The sequence below is a fragment of the Rhyacophila brunnea genome, unplaced genomic scaffold (genome assembly GCF_057557595.1).
Source record: "Rhyacophila brunnea isolate RB1 unplaced genomic scaffold, BYU_Rbru_1.0 scaffold_12, whole genome shotgun sequence".
NCBI lineage: Eukaryota > Metazoa > Arthropoda > Insecta > Trichoptera > Rhyacophilidae > Rhyacophila > Rhyacophila brunnea.
In genome coordinates this window covers 42,052,870-42,070,157 of record NW_028232774.1, presented here as the reverse complement: position 1 = coordinate 42,070,157, position 17,288 = coordinate 42,052,870, and the positions used below count along the sequence as shown (strand labels likewise).

The window sequence follows — 17,288 nt, the reverse complement described above, 5'->3', positions numbered from 1 at the left end:
ATTATGCGATATCACGCATCGTGGAATTTATAGCAAAATGACCTTTATTGTAATGGCGTTAGAGCAGTGTTTCTAATGTCAATGTTCATTTGAGCGAACCCGTTCGAACCGAACCATTCGGCAGACCCAACAAAAAGCATCAGGAATTTATAGCAATATCACCTTTATTGTAATGGTATTAGAACAGATTATGCCATTCGGCAGACCCGGCAATAAAGTGAGTGTCATTTTCTTTTCCAGATGATTCGTCCATATTAATGTCATTGCTACCCAAAGAATTTAGCCTCTTCTACACAGTTTTTTTTTACTGACCATAATTTTCGAAAGAGTTTAGTAAAATTTATGGTAATATTTAGTAATATTTAAGTATATAATATTAATAATTAAGTAGGTACATCAGGTCATATTCCGTGCGTGTGCATTTTTATATACATTTTTATAACACAATAGGTAAGACAAGCATATTGTAGGGAAACTATATTGATCAGTTTGACATTATTTCTGGTCAAGAAATTCATTGTTCTTGCAGAAATTCTTGTTAAAAATTTTAAAATGTTTATTGTGGAGATTGATGCGTTTCATAGTGATCGTTTGAATTTATGAATTCTCCCGTTTCAACAGAAACAGAATAATATTTCAATCGAACTAAACTTGGTAGCGAATCAATCAATCAAGGAATAATATTGTGAGAGCTGTCATTCATCTCTGGCGGCCAACCGTATAAGTTCTACCTAATTTCAACACCTAGCTAACCCTCGTGCCCTCCGCGAAACCCCTTCAAAGTATTAATTAATACAAAGTTATAATTGTTTTTGGTTTTCTCGATATCCCAAACGAACTTTTGCCACGCACTGCCACTGGCAATCATGCCCATTTTAAGACAAGGATTAAAGCATTAATCACTTTAGCGGTGTTAACTGTCGATTCTTGGTGGAAAGACATTATATTAATTAGAATAATCAATTGACAATTTATGTCCTTCTTAACGTACGACTACGGCCCTGACCATGTGACAATTTGACTAGAGCTGCGGTACATATTTAAACCCTTGATACACTTATGTAGAGGTTGGTGTTTTTTCCCAATTGGTCGTATATCTTACAGGGGCAGGAGGTGCCCTTCTAAAATTCTACATACTATTCCAAGTGCACTAGGTATAGAGTAAATAGGTATTAAAGCAATTCACTATCTATTATATTATTATAATATGTACTGAAATACGTCAAACACGTGTTTTCTTCGCTTTTACAGTAGTTAAATAATAATCTTGCCAGCACTCTGCTGATTCTAATAGTAATAAGTGACAGTGACCCAACACCTGTGTACCTTAGAATGGATATCAATAATTATTGTAGCTACTTATAAGGCCCTCTAACATGGCCGCGAATTTTTTAGCAAAAATAAACTTTTTTTTTTTTTTTTTAAATATTTATACTTATTGAAAGTTTATCATAAACACTTACCAATCATATGCTAAATGTCTCTTTATTATACCAGTATTCTTCCGAATTTGAAATTATTCAAAACAAACCCCCGAGACTGGCATTCTGTCTTCAAAGACAGGCGAATAAGTTCGCGTTTTTTGTATGGCCGGCACTGTCCATTTGTATGGCCATATCCGCGAACTAGTTCGCTTTGGCACAAAACCGGTTTTAACCGGTTAAGTGCCCAAAGCGTCTTTGGACGCCCTAATTACACAAATTCTTATGTTAATTACTATCAATTAACTAATTGCGGCATAGAAAGGATTAAACACACTTCACAAGTTCGGTCTTAGTAAAAATAAGTCTCACGTTGGAGGTAGTTCACTTGAGGGGTTTTAACATTTTAAAACGTGTGGTTGTGCACTGCAATTTTTGATTATTGTGTGTCGATACTCGCGGCAGCCAATAAAATTTAACGCTACTGTAAACTGTAACACTACCTTTAATCCTAAGAATAGATAGGGGCGCCGAAGATCCTGACCTGGGGCCCCACTACAGGATGTGGGGGCCATGCCCTCTACAGTCAGGCCGCGGTGCGAAATCGCGATGTCTAATTGTGGTGCTACATGCTGCTTATACCTATTTCGTATGCACCATTGCAGTACTTTAAATGGAATTTTGGAATTTCAATGGAATAATAAACGTATTACATTACAATAATTCACTTTACCGCATTGAATTTGCAGTAAAAGTCAAAACTAGCACTATGATCATCATAAATTGCAATCTAAGAATCTCAACTAACGTATGACCGATCTTAGGTACCTACTATAACTATGATTTATGAGTTATGACAAAGAGTTATAGGTGAGTACTATAATAATAATCAATGAAAATTATACGTATACGATTCAGCTTGAAACGATTAGCACGTGTTATAACTTATTGTGATTACTCAAAAAAGGCAAATCACCGACCCCCTTATGTATAAAAATAATAACATATTTATGTTTTTGCACATTATTTCACTTTGAAAGCGAGGTTAAACGGTTTCATGACTTACATGAAATTATGAGTCGACATGCAATGGATTTGGGTAGTCACGAATATACTTTTAGACTCTATTAGCGACTCCATTTTCTTACAAAGAAATTTTTCTAAACCAAAGAATGGAATGTTAGGTTTTCTAACAAATATTTTCATCATTGATCAACGGTATTGTACCTACACTTAAAATTAGTCTGGAGCAGTGTTTGAAAACATATGGCACGCGTGCCATCAGATGATTTTGCATGGCACGCGTTTGAAAAGAAAAGAAATACCTATAACAATAATAAATGAAGCATTACGTTTAATTCAAATATATAATTGCATAGGTCGATCCTTAGAATTTATGCGTCACATATAATATTATCGCACTAACCTCATCAGATGGCGGAGAATGCCGCGTCTCGAACCTCTAATTTTGATCGATTTACAATGCTTGAGACCATGGACCCAACATCCTGAAGCGGGCCCCCCTACCTATCTCTAAGGGTAGAGGCAGTGCGACGCACTGCAGTAGCGTTTTCCAAATGGCGTGCGCGGTAAAATTAAAGTGTATTTTTGGCATTTTTTTGTAGATTTAATATGTACCTACATCCATTTGAATTATCGAGTTGTCGAGTATCGGCACACAGTTAAAAATTGCATCGTAAAACCAAATTTTTTAAATTATTAATATCATTGAAGCAAAATAGCGACTTTTTTTTACTATTAGAGCAAATTTGTCATGTGTTTATCTCACTTATCTGGTCGACTCGTCACGCCGGGCCCTTCCTGAGCCCGGGCCCCCAGGCTAGAGCCATGTCAGCCCCTACTTTGTGGGGGCCATGCTTGAGACTACCGTAACGACAGAATGCCTCTTCTGATCGAAGCAATTCTGGTGACCAAACTAATTAATACATTAACAAATAATTAAAATCATTTCTACCCACAATGACTGCACCAAATATGAGTAAGAAACAAAAACTTGGTGAAGCTAGTAGTAGTAATTCTGGCAGACAGTTTCAAAATTGGTGTACCGAAATGTATGGCGTATTTGAAAAAAATGATAAAGCTATCTGTGCTATTCTCTGAGTGGTATCTAGAACATCATCATTTTTTAATAGAAATTTTAAAAACTATTTTCCCCCATAACTGCTCGGCACGTCAGATAGTTGAAAAATAATATTTGGGAATTTTTGGAACGTATACGAAAAAAGGTTCGCCATCCCTTGGACTCTACATCAAGCTATGAGTTTTTAACATTTCTGTTCCACAGTTCTAACGTGTGATTCACAGACTTTTTCGGCACACCGTTTGGTAGACACTGCTGTAGAGGGAGACGAAGACGCGAAATTTCTCCTTCATTCCTACTTCCACGCTTTCTTCGAAATTATGTAAGTAATCAATTTTGGTTGTAATTTTGTTCGAAAAGATGATAAAATAGATATTTCTTTATTACACAAAAGCAAAGTTATAAACATATCTTTTCCCGTAAATAATACGAGGCAGTTTCCCGGCAATATTGTCAATAATCGCTGGTCATTAGGCTGTCCAATAGCGATTACGGCATCTTTGTCTGTTGCTGAGAGGAGTCAGGGTAACTCGACGATATAGTGACAGCGAGCAATTAACTATGCCAGACAAATAGGAACAATAATTATTATTTGTTGCCAGACGAAACCTAGCCCGATGATGTTTGTACACCGGGAAAATTATTGTCAATTGCCATACTAACTCACAATTCCAAAGTATTATATTATCATATATACAACATACATTATTATTGAATCTCAGCTTTATCTGATATTCATTAAAAAAATATTTAATTAAGTACATATTATTTGGAGTTTATAATAAATTAAGCTTCTTATAAACCAGTTTTAGAACGTGTGTATAAGATTTTGTTTAAATGACATATCGACTGCTTAATTTGCAAACCAGCTAACTGCACTTTTAATGAAAAATGAGATTTTGATGACATTTAGTTATAAAGCAGTGATCGCCAAACGGTCTACCAGCTACCAGTAGCTCGCGGTGGCATTTTCTGTAACTCGCGTAGGATATATTATCACATTTATAAATTGGCCTCTCAAATTATATTGCTCAAAATGAAGGCATTGTTTTGTTCTACCTACTTATGTGAATCAACGTTTTCCACTATGAAAGTGGTTAAAAGTAAATATAGAAACACTCACAGATGTCCATCTTCATAATTGCATTTGCATGAGAGTGACAAGGTACTCACCGAGAATTGAAAAAATTGTGGAGAAAAGTGAATGCCATTATTTTCACTTAATTATTTTTACTTTTACTCACATTTGTTTTCAATTATTATTTTGTTTATAAATAAATAATTAAAGTATGCATTTTATGTTTTATTGTAAGTCCGATGTCCTGTTTTATTTTAAGTAATTTAATAATATTACGAATACGATTATAAAACATTATGAAAAAGAAATATGTATAAGTAGCTCACCAGACAATTTCAATATCTGAAAGTAGCTTACATCCTTATTGAGTTTGGAGACCACTATTATAAAGCATGTTTTCTATGCTCACAACAAAATTTCAAACTCCTAAAGCTATATATAAATGCGTTATCGTTCTTCACACAAAATAGCCAACTACAGGTGGCAATTTTCCAATATCGTAAATGAAACAACTCCGCTCATTATATAAATTTTCTTTACCTATAAAAGGGAGGCAAAAATAGTATATTAATTCATAGTGCAACTTATTTGTGTATAAGTGTATTTTTAGAATTGTTAAATTCCGCTCGATAGTTAAATTATTAAGTTTTTTCTCCTTCCTGAACAATTTGCCCAAATTGAGTTAGCCAGGTATGCAAATAAAGCAGTCGATATTATATTATGTACTTAAAGATTTAATTATTAGCGTTTTACAAATTCTTAGAATATTTATTTAACGAACTTATGCTCTCGTTTCATTTACTAGAATTTTGGTGATAATAATATGTTCTATAATATTTTTGAAGCTTCAAGAGGTATATTAGCTATTATCCAGATATAGCTATGTACCTAAAACTTGTGTACTTTGGTTATGTTCCTGTTCAAACCTATCCATATTTTTTTTATTGAAACTGCTTCTTCGCGTCGAGTTTATGAGGTTCCAGTTGAAAACGCTTTACGACCCATAAATGCACTGAATAGAGATATTCACAGAATCATTGATGCGTTATGTGCCTTGTGTTTAAAATGTTTTCTTTTTTTAAATATAAAATTGTATATCAAGGAGCTAGGGTTATTTACGCAATCGTAATTTGACAAGTTTTATTACTAATTGCATATTTTTATTCAATCATTGTACTTAATAATAAATTAATTTCATTTAATTATACATTATGTGAAATAATGGCGTATACAAGCTGCTGTCAAGCCGTTTAAAGGTTTACTTTGTTAAATAAATAAATTACAATCGTTTTCGATTTATTTCGCGTTTTTTGTGGTGTTACCTCCTGTCATTTCAAAGAATGACCAATTACTTAGCTAACAATAAACCCTTCTAAGATGTACATCCATAAAAATCTATTTCATTTATAAATATATTGTACCTATATCACTCAAATATAATATATAAATCTTCTTCTTCGCCGTAATCTCCGTGACGAAGGAATTAGTAGTGCGACATTCGGGATCAGTCTTTCCCATCATCTGCAAGTCTTGTGTTTTCCAATGAATTTATTCACTTGGTATTGAGCCTCTTTCACCAGGCACAAAACATTTTAATCCTTCGAGCCTTCTGGGCGGGTGTCTTCAAAAAATCGTAAAACATGACACAGAAACACATGATTGTCTCTCTCTGATTCGAAGCTCTTGCAATTTCAAGGCATATTGTTGTCCAGGACATCCTCAGCAGGAATAATGTTTACAAATTTCTTATTCTTAAAATAAGTTTAAGAGGGTGATGAGAAAGATACGTATGTACAGATTTCATATTGAAAGCTAATCCACACTTTTGAGTATATTTTATAACAGATACAAAAAAAAACATTAAAGAAGAATTTATTGTTTCAAAATCATTAAAAACATTGAGTGTAGCAAATTTACATCTAAATCACTGAACTTCTATATATAACTTTTATTAATTGGTAAGAGATAGGTACAAAAGGCAATCATGTTAATTTTCAAGTAAATCTGGTATAATATTTTAGCATTTTTATAAGAAGTTATAACTATAACTATAAGCTATTTGCGAAGTAATACCATAATGCCAGATGAAATTTTACAAGATAGAAGCTTATTAATAAGGGCTAGATCTAGCAAGAAAAACCATAAGTTGACAACGCTGCCGACGTCTACTTTCAGGGCCTTCCTCTGAACGACTTAGTTCTAGAATCTAGCCAGATGTTGAACGAACGATTAGTACAACATTTATTGGTATTGAGATCGCTGTAGAGATCATTTTCGATTCGGTTGTCGCGAGAGATAGGTAGGTACATGTCTTATTTTGTTCATCTGGTCACTCCAGCTAGTCGGGATTCTTTTGTGTCCTTTTCGTTTTTCTACTTTGCCCGGGGCAGTTGTCGTTAGGTAATTAATTATTTATTCTTTTTGTAGATTATTTTTTGTATATATATATTTGCAGTTATTTTTTTGTTTGTCATGAAACAGAAATTCACTCTTATAATTGAGTAAGAATTGAATGCCTAATTATTTAATTAGAAGCACAAACAAAACATAATCCGGCTTAGAGACATATAAATTACGTTGAAGCGTAGTCTAAATTGACGATATTATATGTAAGCAAGTACGTACTACTGAGTTATATTTCGGAAATCCTCATATTTTACTGGCAGTTTCATTAATAATTCTCTCTAATGGAGGAAATGTGAAATGAAGTGTCTGGTTTCTCTTCCCTTTTGAATTATTATAAGGTACGCCTTTGCTGAAGATATCGGTTTTTTGTAAGACATTTGGAATATCATTGTTAACAATTTAACATGATTATTTTACGATTAATCATTACAATTAACCAAGTGATAAAAAACCTATTTATCAGTGGGGCCAATTTAACCATTTTATAATTATTCGCGGGGCACAGAGACGGCACAGGCGGTACAGGGCACAAGTAAGCGACAAAGCCCACTAAAAGAAGCGGATCGGGGCGCTCATGCCCAAAGTGCGTTAAGTAGCGCATTCTCTCCAGACATCACACACCGCGACCCTCGTAACAGCTCTTCGGCTATAATATTGTTTATTGGCATAGTGCAGTGGCGGAAGGAGCATGATTATTATTTTATATTCTTTGTCGGCTCTTAGACCCGCTTCACAAGGGGACACCTTTGTCGAGATTCCGCATTTACACATAACTGAATTACATAATCACATAGATAATATTTATTTTAATATTATAAACAATTTGCAAAGATTTTGAAGATATTATAAGCGCGCGGTTGTTGGTGACGCTCCCACAGGCGGGTAAATTAGAGACCTCTGCGCCCTTTGCACTTCGTAACGCTCTATGTGCGTATATTTGAAAATGTAGTATTTTCGTTAAATCATTGCGCTGAGAAGCAAAAAGACGCATGCGCCCCACCTGTGTGCGCTGAATTATGAGGCGGGCGGGCGCAGCGCCTCGCCATATCCAGTGTGTTCTGCAGTATTTGATCACGTTGTATTTTCGCTGATCCACCGCGCAACTTGCAAAATTTGCGCGCGCGGCCCGCCCCGCTCCTTTGTGTGTGGCTTATCCCTAATGCTGATAATAGTGATAATAATAAATAACATCTTCCGAGTAGTCTATAATTAGTATAGAATATTGACAACGTTATCTTTAATTATATTTGTACATACTACATATTAATAATTTTCTATAAGAAATCTCAAGCCACCCCTAGTATAAAACTGCGCCGTGCACCAAGCTATGACGAGGTCACTATAGTATAGCTCAACCCTACACCACAGGTATCATTAACCCGTGTTTTAGCAATATAATATTATGTACTTACCTATATAATTAATAATTAATTAGTGGATGAAAGCATTTTGCCATGCCTAACTAAACACTGAGCCCAAATATTTGTTTGGATATGGGGCTAGGAAAATTTTCGCATATTTTATTCACTACAAACTGTTTATTTAGACTTGGTTTTGCGTTGGTGTCTTTCTTCGTTGATGTATTTATTATCGTGCTGCGTTACAAATACGCGAATGAAAAGGAAATTGTGACACGTTTGCACCTAAAAGATCGTTAATATTCTTATGTAACATTAATATTATACTTTTAAAAATATACCAGCTTTTAGAAATAAACAAATTCTATGAAGATAATAATTTAAATTATAATAAAATATATCCTTTCAGTGGCGAAGGGTAGAGGTAGGCTGTTAAGATCAGCCATACATAGTTCATACTAAACTTTGTCAGTCATACGTATTTGTTTTCATTGAAATAAGACTACAATTTGTTTACAGACGGTGTTGGTTAGTTTTTAAAATTCAATTAACCATGCGAAACTAAGCCATAATAAATAATAGTCAAAAAATACTCATCTATCTATAAAATATCTAAAATTATGCAATTAAATCATAATTATAACTTTGAATATTTTATAGATGGAACAATATTTTTTGTCTATTATAGTTTGGTATAGGCAGGGCAATGCATTTAAAATAATAAACCGACAATATGTGTAACCTATTCTTAATTTAACGAAAACAAATAAGTATAAATGAAAAAGTGTCCACAATTTTGTCGTATCGTAAAAAGTATACCAAAACGGTTATGATTTTGCTTAGGCAGGGTTTAATTGATTTTTAATAACTAACGAACACCATCTGTAAATTTTATTGTAGTCTTACCTCAATAAAAACAAATACGTATGACTAACAAAGTTTAATGAGTACTATTTACGGCGGATCTTAACAGCCTACCTCCACCCTTCGCTACTGTATCCTATATTATATGGTGAACGCCAGAGGGCGTAGGAGGTGACTTATTGGTATTGGTTTTAAACCAATCGTGCAACCCTTATTTAGGGGTATAAATGACAGTGTTGCTCGAATAAATTATAAAGTGTCATTACCAACACCGATGTCTTTTAATGTGAACTTGAGGCTTTGTTTTCATACCCTAATTTTAAGACTTACCTAAGTCCCATAAACTTAGTAGATATGTTATCGTCGCATTCATAATAATCATAATAACAGATAGTCTCGAACTAGGTTATGTCGCTAATACCAAAATGGTATTAACTAATGCTATAAATCAGGCGTATGTGAAACGTAATTTAAGCCAACACGTTCCCAAATAATGTCACGCTTTATGAATATGGCAATTCTGTATCATCGACCATCGTAATCGGTAGGTTGCTTTAAATTAGGCTTTAATGTAATAATATGTATTTTCGTTCAAAACAGCAATAATAAAACAAAAAGTAAACAACATACTCGTACCTTAAGGCCATGCATTAGTTGAGGCACGGTCTAAAAAGATCGTTGCTAGGCGATGTGCGGATTGCGGGTCGCGGGTGAAAATGACGCCTGTCAAACGAAATATTATTTCTCATATAAATCCAACATACGTCCATTTTATGTTCTGTTTATTATTCTATTAGTATCAATAATAATATATTCATTGACATGTTTGCTTTTTAAAGTAAATGGGTAAAGTTTTTAGTCATCTTTACACGATTTTAGAATTAATTGGCCCGTCGCCATCACGCAGCAAAGTGACGTGCGTCCGACTCCACGTTCTCTCAATGAATGCAAAGCAAGTACAAATTTTCGTCGCGCGTACAGTTGAACATTATTTGGCGTTTCACTGATGCGTCACCTTAACATATTTGAGACCTCAGAGTAATAATATTATAAAGATAGTGCGTATTGTTCGGCAAAATGAAACCGTGTTTCTTGTGTATAACGCACAGTAGAATCTCAATTTTATTATTATTAACTTTACTATGAAACGTTATACCATGTTGCTTCTCAGTACGGCTACCAAATTTTAACACAACATAGATAACCATATTTTCTACTAAACTAACTAAATATAATTACAGCTAACTTTAGCCGGCTCGCACATCACAACTCGCCTCGTGTGCCTGACTGCCATAACTCAAAACTTCCGAGAACGGGCAGCCGTTGTTCCGTGATACAACCTCGCACATCTGCCTAGCGACATCGACATTCGTCGCATCGTGGCTGCTCCGAACGTGGCGAGAGTCTGGAGAGAAATGGCCGAGTGTGCGGCTGTGCGCATGCGCGAAGTCGACATCAGACGCAACTCGATGCATGCGGCAGCGTCGCAGTTGCATCGGCCAATCTGCGAAGCTCCATTTGATAACGTTTGTTTCTTGGTTTACGATGACGTCACATCGACGAATTCGTCGTAAGACGCATGCGGCGAGTTCTGATGTGCAAGCCCTATTATATTTAACACAAAAACAATAAATTTCAGCAACACGTCCACACAGTTTTTAAATAACTAGTCATTCAAATCAATATTTATCGGCGACTTGTACAAGACATATTTAATTCAGCCGTAGAAATTTTATCTTACTCTAACGCATATTCCTCGTTTTTGTTCAGGCCTTGTTTGAGACACATTTTGCAGTTTTTTGGACATTTTACTAGACTACGCGAACTGGATAGTCTGGATAGACTGGTGGTAGTCTCTAGAGAAGGCGAAGCTGAGAAAGAGCGGCGGTTCGCTGGAACGATTGTGTGAATGAACTTACTGAGATCAACCCTCACTCTGCCCTGACAGTAACAGTAGGGGTGAAAAGAAAATTCTGGTCTTTTGTGGGTATACTATGGCCATAATATGCCTTTGAAATATGTTCGATACAGGCAAGAGAAAAACGAATAAAATTAAGGCACTGGAGGCATATTGTGACAGTTTAATGGACGATAGACGGTTGTGTCGATTGTCAGTTGGACTCTTCTTGGATTTTTTGCGATTATACATAATTCGTAAAATCGTAGGGCGGCGGGCGAGGAAAATACATTTGTGTTGTTGAATGCTTTTAAGTGATCTCGCGATCCTCACCCGTGGGTAGAAGACGAAAGCATTTTTTTCTATTTATTATGCGTTTCAACTACACACAGATAGGGTAGCTAATAAATTTAAATTAACCATGCTAATATTATCTATATGTAGATACTTTGAAAATAATAATTTGCTTCATTCAATGAAGTAGGAAGCACCTAGTACCGAAAAAGTTTTATTTTTTTCCATAAAACACATCAATCAATAAATAAGCCTTCGGTTTCTTCCTTGTTCAGAAAATACCAATACTCCAATACAACATCACTGAGCGTACCACATTTTGAGAAACAATCAATTACTTAAGTCATCTGAGATTTCGGCAAAGTTGGATTAAGTCGGCGGAGAATCTAGCTTGTCGTAAATGTAAATGATTCAATTTGACTTGGTTAAGTGAAAACACTTCGTAAATTTTGCTTTGATATTCAAGTGTTTTCTAACAAGGTTTAGATATATAAATAGGGTTACCAGGCGTCTTTCTATCTAGTTTTTTTTTATGTAGAACTCACTCGGTGATGTTGTCCAAATGACTGATACATTAATATCACTTAGAACCATAGCAAAACATAAATTATATAACTGTATCGACAAGTCCCGTGACAGTAAATATTAGATTTAAGCCAGTCGGACCATCAAGAGTGACCGACGAGACGGGTAGGGGAAAACAGTCATCGATAACTGCATTCCGGTGGTGATTTTATAGGTACAATTCACAACTCGCGAGAGATCTAAACCAATCTGCACGTTGGACATTATAAACCACTCTTGCATTTGATAAACATTTTTTTTTTTTTTTAAAGATTCGCTAATTTCGCCCGTAACCGTCCTCGCTGACACCATAGTTCTACGTCCACAAACTCTGCGGCTCACTTGGCTAGTGAACCACTCACATATTTTTTTTTATTTAAACCACCGAATATGGGAAAACCAACAAAAAAAATATCTGTAGGTGGGTGCATTTCTTGACGATTTTTCGCCTCCCAAAATATACCTCCCTAAAGGTAGAGCATGCCTAATCATTGTGACCACGCTCTACTGTATGGTTAATTACACTAATTTCACAATGTGTTTATTTAGGTACATATTAATTTAATAAACTATAGAATTCATACATATAATATACTTACCTCACAAAAAATCTGATGTACCTACATCCGATCCTCTTTTGCACGGTTTCGAAATAACACGGTTTCAATACCGATTATTTTTTATTTACACTGATTTTTTTGCTTTAACACGGTTTAAAAAAAATTATCAAAAAATGCGTTGCAAATGCAATGGACCGCACGCCACTGGTAATTTTTTTTTTTTTTTTGGTAATAATGGTATAATATATTGTCACCGGATGCAGCCCAGATGTACATACGTACATACATGGCGCTACTAGTCAATCACTTCGGGTTCGATACGAGAGACGCGCCGCGTGCTTCAGCGTCAGCATCATTAAATATTTCCAGCGATGAGTGATTTTTCGCCAGCGAAAAACAGCAGTAAACGGGCACGTTTATTGTCAAGTAGCGAAACTGAATGAATATATTTCTCTTTGCTAATTTAATTTAAATCGAAAACTATGTATTTTTATGTAGGTACTTATGCATATTTTTATGTATAAATAATAAATAAATTCGATTTATTTGAGTTCAAGAATTTAGTATTTTGAGTTGATTTAAAGCAATGGAACCTATCTACCATTTTTGTATGGGCACGATGTATCTATAGTCTAAGATGGGCCCTTATCTTTTTTTACACGGTTTTGTTTTGTACGGTATCCCCCGTGCAAAAAGAGGATCGGGTGTATTTACTATTTACTATTATAATTGTGTGTAGGTACCTAATGTAAAAATGTATGGGGCAACTTCTCGACTCACCCCTCTGCAGTTCGAGAAAGAATTGCTAGATGGCGTGAATGTGTATATTTTAGTCGCCTGTGAAATGCTCTTCGTATATTTTATAGTCATTCAAATATGATTTTTTAGTATCGCTTCTCGGCCTCAAGGCTAAGATCAAAGTGTAGTATCTGTTCTTATCAGCTTAATATCTGATAGTTCCCGCAATGCGGGACCAGTATATTAAACTGATTTTTGGAATGTGACGGGAAGTTCGGGGCTTGCTCCACTCCTGTCGCGGGTTGGCCCGGCATTGCAGTGCCGCCGGGATCGGCCCATCTATAAACTAACATTACGTCAATCGACCCTAATCGAGGGATGGATTCGGATCGGTTAGCATTATCTGACACACATCGAAAAGTGCAAACGTTGTTTGTGATGTCAATTAATGCATTTTTCCGTGACTGTCCTTCCGTAGGTCGTGTTCGTCGCAGTGTTGCCATCTTTTTGTCATCGGATGTACATGGTCCATGAAAGTACAGTAGACGCCTTGTCATCTGTTGAAAATGTACTGACTTTTTGTTTAAACCGAAGTCAAAGGCTTTTTTTCTTGGTTCGCCAAATTTTCTTTTTATCTAATTATAGTACTTTGCACCGATTTATAGTACGGAAATATGGAAACTATAGTACTTTTTGCGTTTTTTTGATATTCAAAATTATAGTATTGTGGGCGTACTATCGTACATAGTACGTGGATCAAAATTATAGTACAAATACTATAATTATAGTGCGATTAGGCGGCCATAGACGGACAGTTTTCGTAGCAGTTTGAACATGGCACACATCTGAAAGGTCGAAAAGTGTCCGTCTATGGGCGCAGCAGATTATCTACCAAAGATAACTGTATGGTTATTAACTGGCATGTTCAACCTGTTACGAGAACTGTCCGTCTGTGGCCGGCAATTGGCAGCACTGTAGGTAGTGTAGCATTGACTTAAAAAAATGATGCGTTGTGTGTGGAGCGCTGCAGACAGTTCTAATTTTATTAGATTCAATATGAAAAAATATCTATTTTATATTGATTGGTCATAGGTACCTATGTATATTATTTAATAATTATTAGATAATTCATATCAGAATCAGATACTCAATAGGTATCTTGATACTTGCGAGCATATAGTATCTACTTGTTAATCTAATTCACTTTTAAATCATTCAGAAATTTATATAAATATCAATTAGGTATTGATTCTATGTAGGTATTTCTAATTTACTTATCTACGAGTAGTTACCTGCCTACTTTCCCTTGTATTTAGACAGAACTATTTTAATACTATATCTATATGGCGACCTTCTTTCGGCATTCTTTCATTATTTCGTACTTTCATATCATGTTTTGTTTCATGCGTTACAGATAATTTAAGTCAAATACATATATAAGATTTTTTTTTTATCAAAGGTCATTTTTCATTTTATTTTATTGTTATCGTTTTGTTATTATGTCTAAAGCTTACTGCTGCATTTATTGCGTACTGTCTAATTCCCTTATCTGTAGTTGGTGTACTATACCTAAAGCCACAATTACTTGTTACGGTAATATTATATTATATATACATACATACTTTTTCATTAAATATATTTATAATACATAACTTGTGGTTTATATAAAATGTCAAACGATCTAGGGAACGTTTGAGTTGGAAGTATTGGACTTTGTGTCTGCAAATCGTCCATGTAAAAATCAAGATCACATCTGCTTTACTTACTATGTATTTAATTCACAAACAGCCACTCCTTAATTAGTAATGTATTTTTGTAATTTTGTTGTGATAGTTGTTTGAAAAGCAATGTTTACGTTTGCAACTAAATTGGAAGCAACGCTCCTTTCACATTATTCGGTTTTGACCGTACGGCAAAAGTCAAACGGCGACATTCTTTTAGTGGCGTGAAGAATACAATGGACCTTTTTACATCACATACTCGGCGACGGTTAAAAACCGAAACTGCACCGTATAGCAGCCGTCCATTGTAATTGCTTTGCACGGCGGCCGGACGGTCACCGATGACTCAACACAATCCTGAACCATAAACTGAGGATTCTAATTCTCGAGATTCGGGATGGAAAATCTCGAAAATTTCTCGAGAATTCCCGAAACCCAACTCTAAGGGTGGGTAGTCCATAATGTATTCCGCTCTTTGAAAAAAGTATTCTACACGGTTATTTTTTTACGTATTGCATCCATCAAAATTATAGTAGCTATGTTTCCAATATTTATAGTAAAACCATAGATGTTCAGTAAAACGTACCTATCATAAATACATTTGAATGATTTATAAGCTGAACTTGATTCATTCGGTTACTCGTATAGTTAGGCCGTACGATTATTTTTTATTCTTTTGCTACTTCATGATAATTTATGTAAATATAATTATTTCTTGTGACTAATCCATGGTAACCCTTTTTGCAAATAACTAAAACTCTCGAGTTTCCTTACTAATTGTCTAGATTTCTCATTTCCTCTGTTCTCAGTTACATTTAAATGGCTCGTATTAAATTAAAAACTCGTATCGTAAAATCTGAAGAGTGTATTGATTATTGGAAAATTTGCTTTTAACCTTTATCAAGAACTGCGTATACGTAGATGATTCCATAAGAACCGCAATAGAATTTCATATGAAAATCAATATGCTTCGCTGATACTACCCGCAACGCATGGCGGTAGTAATTCATGATGATTTTTTTAAAATGTTAAATTATAAAGTAATTATTATGATCAATCTTCTTATAAGGAAATAATAATATATTTTCTTTTATTGTTGTGATTTTCACACTTCTACTTACCGGTGTACCTATGAATATCTATAAGTATATCACGTAAGCTTGAAGTTCGATAGTTTTGACAGAAAATATGACGTAATTAGAGCGACGCCGAGTGAGAGAAAACGTAAGAGAAGTCGGAAATAATAAAAGTAACAATAAATAATTTTAATTTATGTAAAATTCGTGCGCAGTAGAAGAAATCTCAGTCTGCCCAATTTCAAGGTTAAGTTGTTCCACTATATACCTTTAACAGACTTAGTGTAATACTGCTCTTGCTGTCCAATACCGGTAGTAACAGGAAGTGAAGTATTGGTCTCCTACGCCAACTGCATCAGCGCTCAGTGTTTTATTTATTATTTATTTATCATATTATTTATTACCTGCATTTAATTGTCTTCTTAAAGTAACTAAGTGTTTCATTTGATAAAATACTATTCAAAACTTTTAACCTACTATTCAAAACCATTACAGGTGTTCTAGATACCGGTTGTGTGTTGATGTAATGCCGGGTCCACACTGGCAACATGTCACCGACAACCTCGTTAAATTTTACGATAATTATCATACTTATCGTAAAATTTAACGAGGTTGCCGGCGACATGTTGCCAGTGTGGACCCGGCATAAGAATCCTGCCATTTTAAGATAGGGTCTATCGATAGTTCACCCTGTGTGCTTCCATCTACTTTTATTTTTGTTGCTTTATTTTATTTATTTTCTTAGTTTGTTTCTTATTTTATTACTTATTGTATTATTAAGTCACATCTCTCTGTATTTTTATTTTAAAAATTGTTAACACTTATTTTATGTCATGTCGTGAACGCTTTGAATTTGTAATTTGTTATATTCATTATATGTAAAATAAATTTGATTTGATTTGATTTGATAAAGCAAAATGAACTCCAAAGAATCCACCGAGGACTCAAACCGGATAATGTTGTCCTATGTTTAGTATATGTATATCTATATAATAATAATATATAAATATAGTAGATTAAACTATCTATTTTATAGAAGCATTATTTCTACCAATAAAAACGTAAGTGATTTTAAACCATCATCCAATTTAACATAATTTTATTTCAAATCGTTTTTATGTATGAGGGTATTCGTCACGTTTGAATTATAGTCTCTAGTAATAATTTTGTGCTAGGTTCTATCAGACCTGGCAGCTTTTCGAGACATTTT

At 34.6% G+C, this 17,288-nt stretch overlaps 1 protein-coding gene and 1 non-coding gene across 2 annotated transcripts in view; both read left to right on the top strand.

Annotated features, from left to right (window-relative positions):
- The window catches only part of LOC147078188 (uncharacterized), a 1,208,676-nt gene that overhangs the window by 74,153 nt on the left and 1,117,235 nt on the right, over positions 1-17,288 (top strand). The gene's annotated exons all lie outside the window — the stretch shown is intronic.
- LOC147078193 (U2 spliceosomal RNA) lies at positions 13,433-13,625 on the top strand. The gene has a single exon (XR_015069272.1). It is a non-coding gene; the product is annotated as a U2 spliceosomal RNA (small nuclear RNA).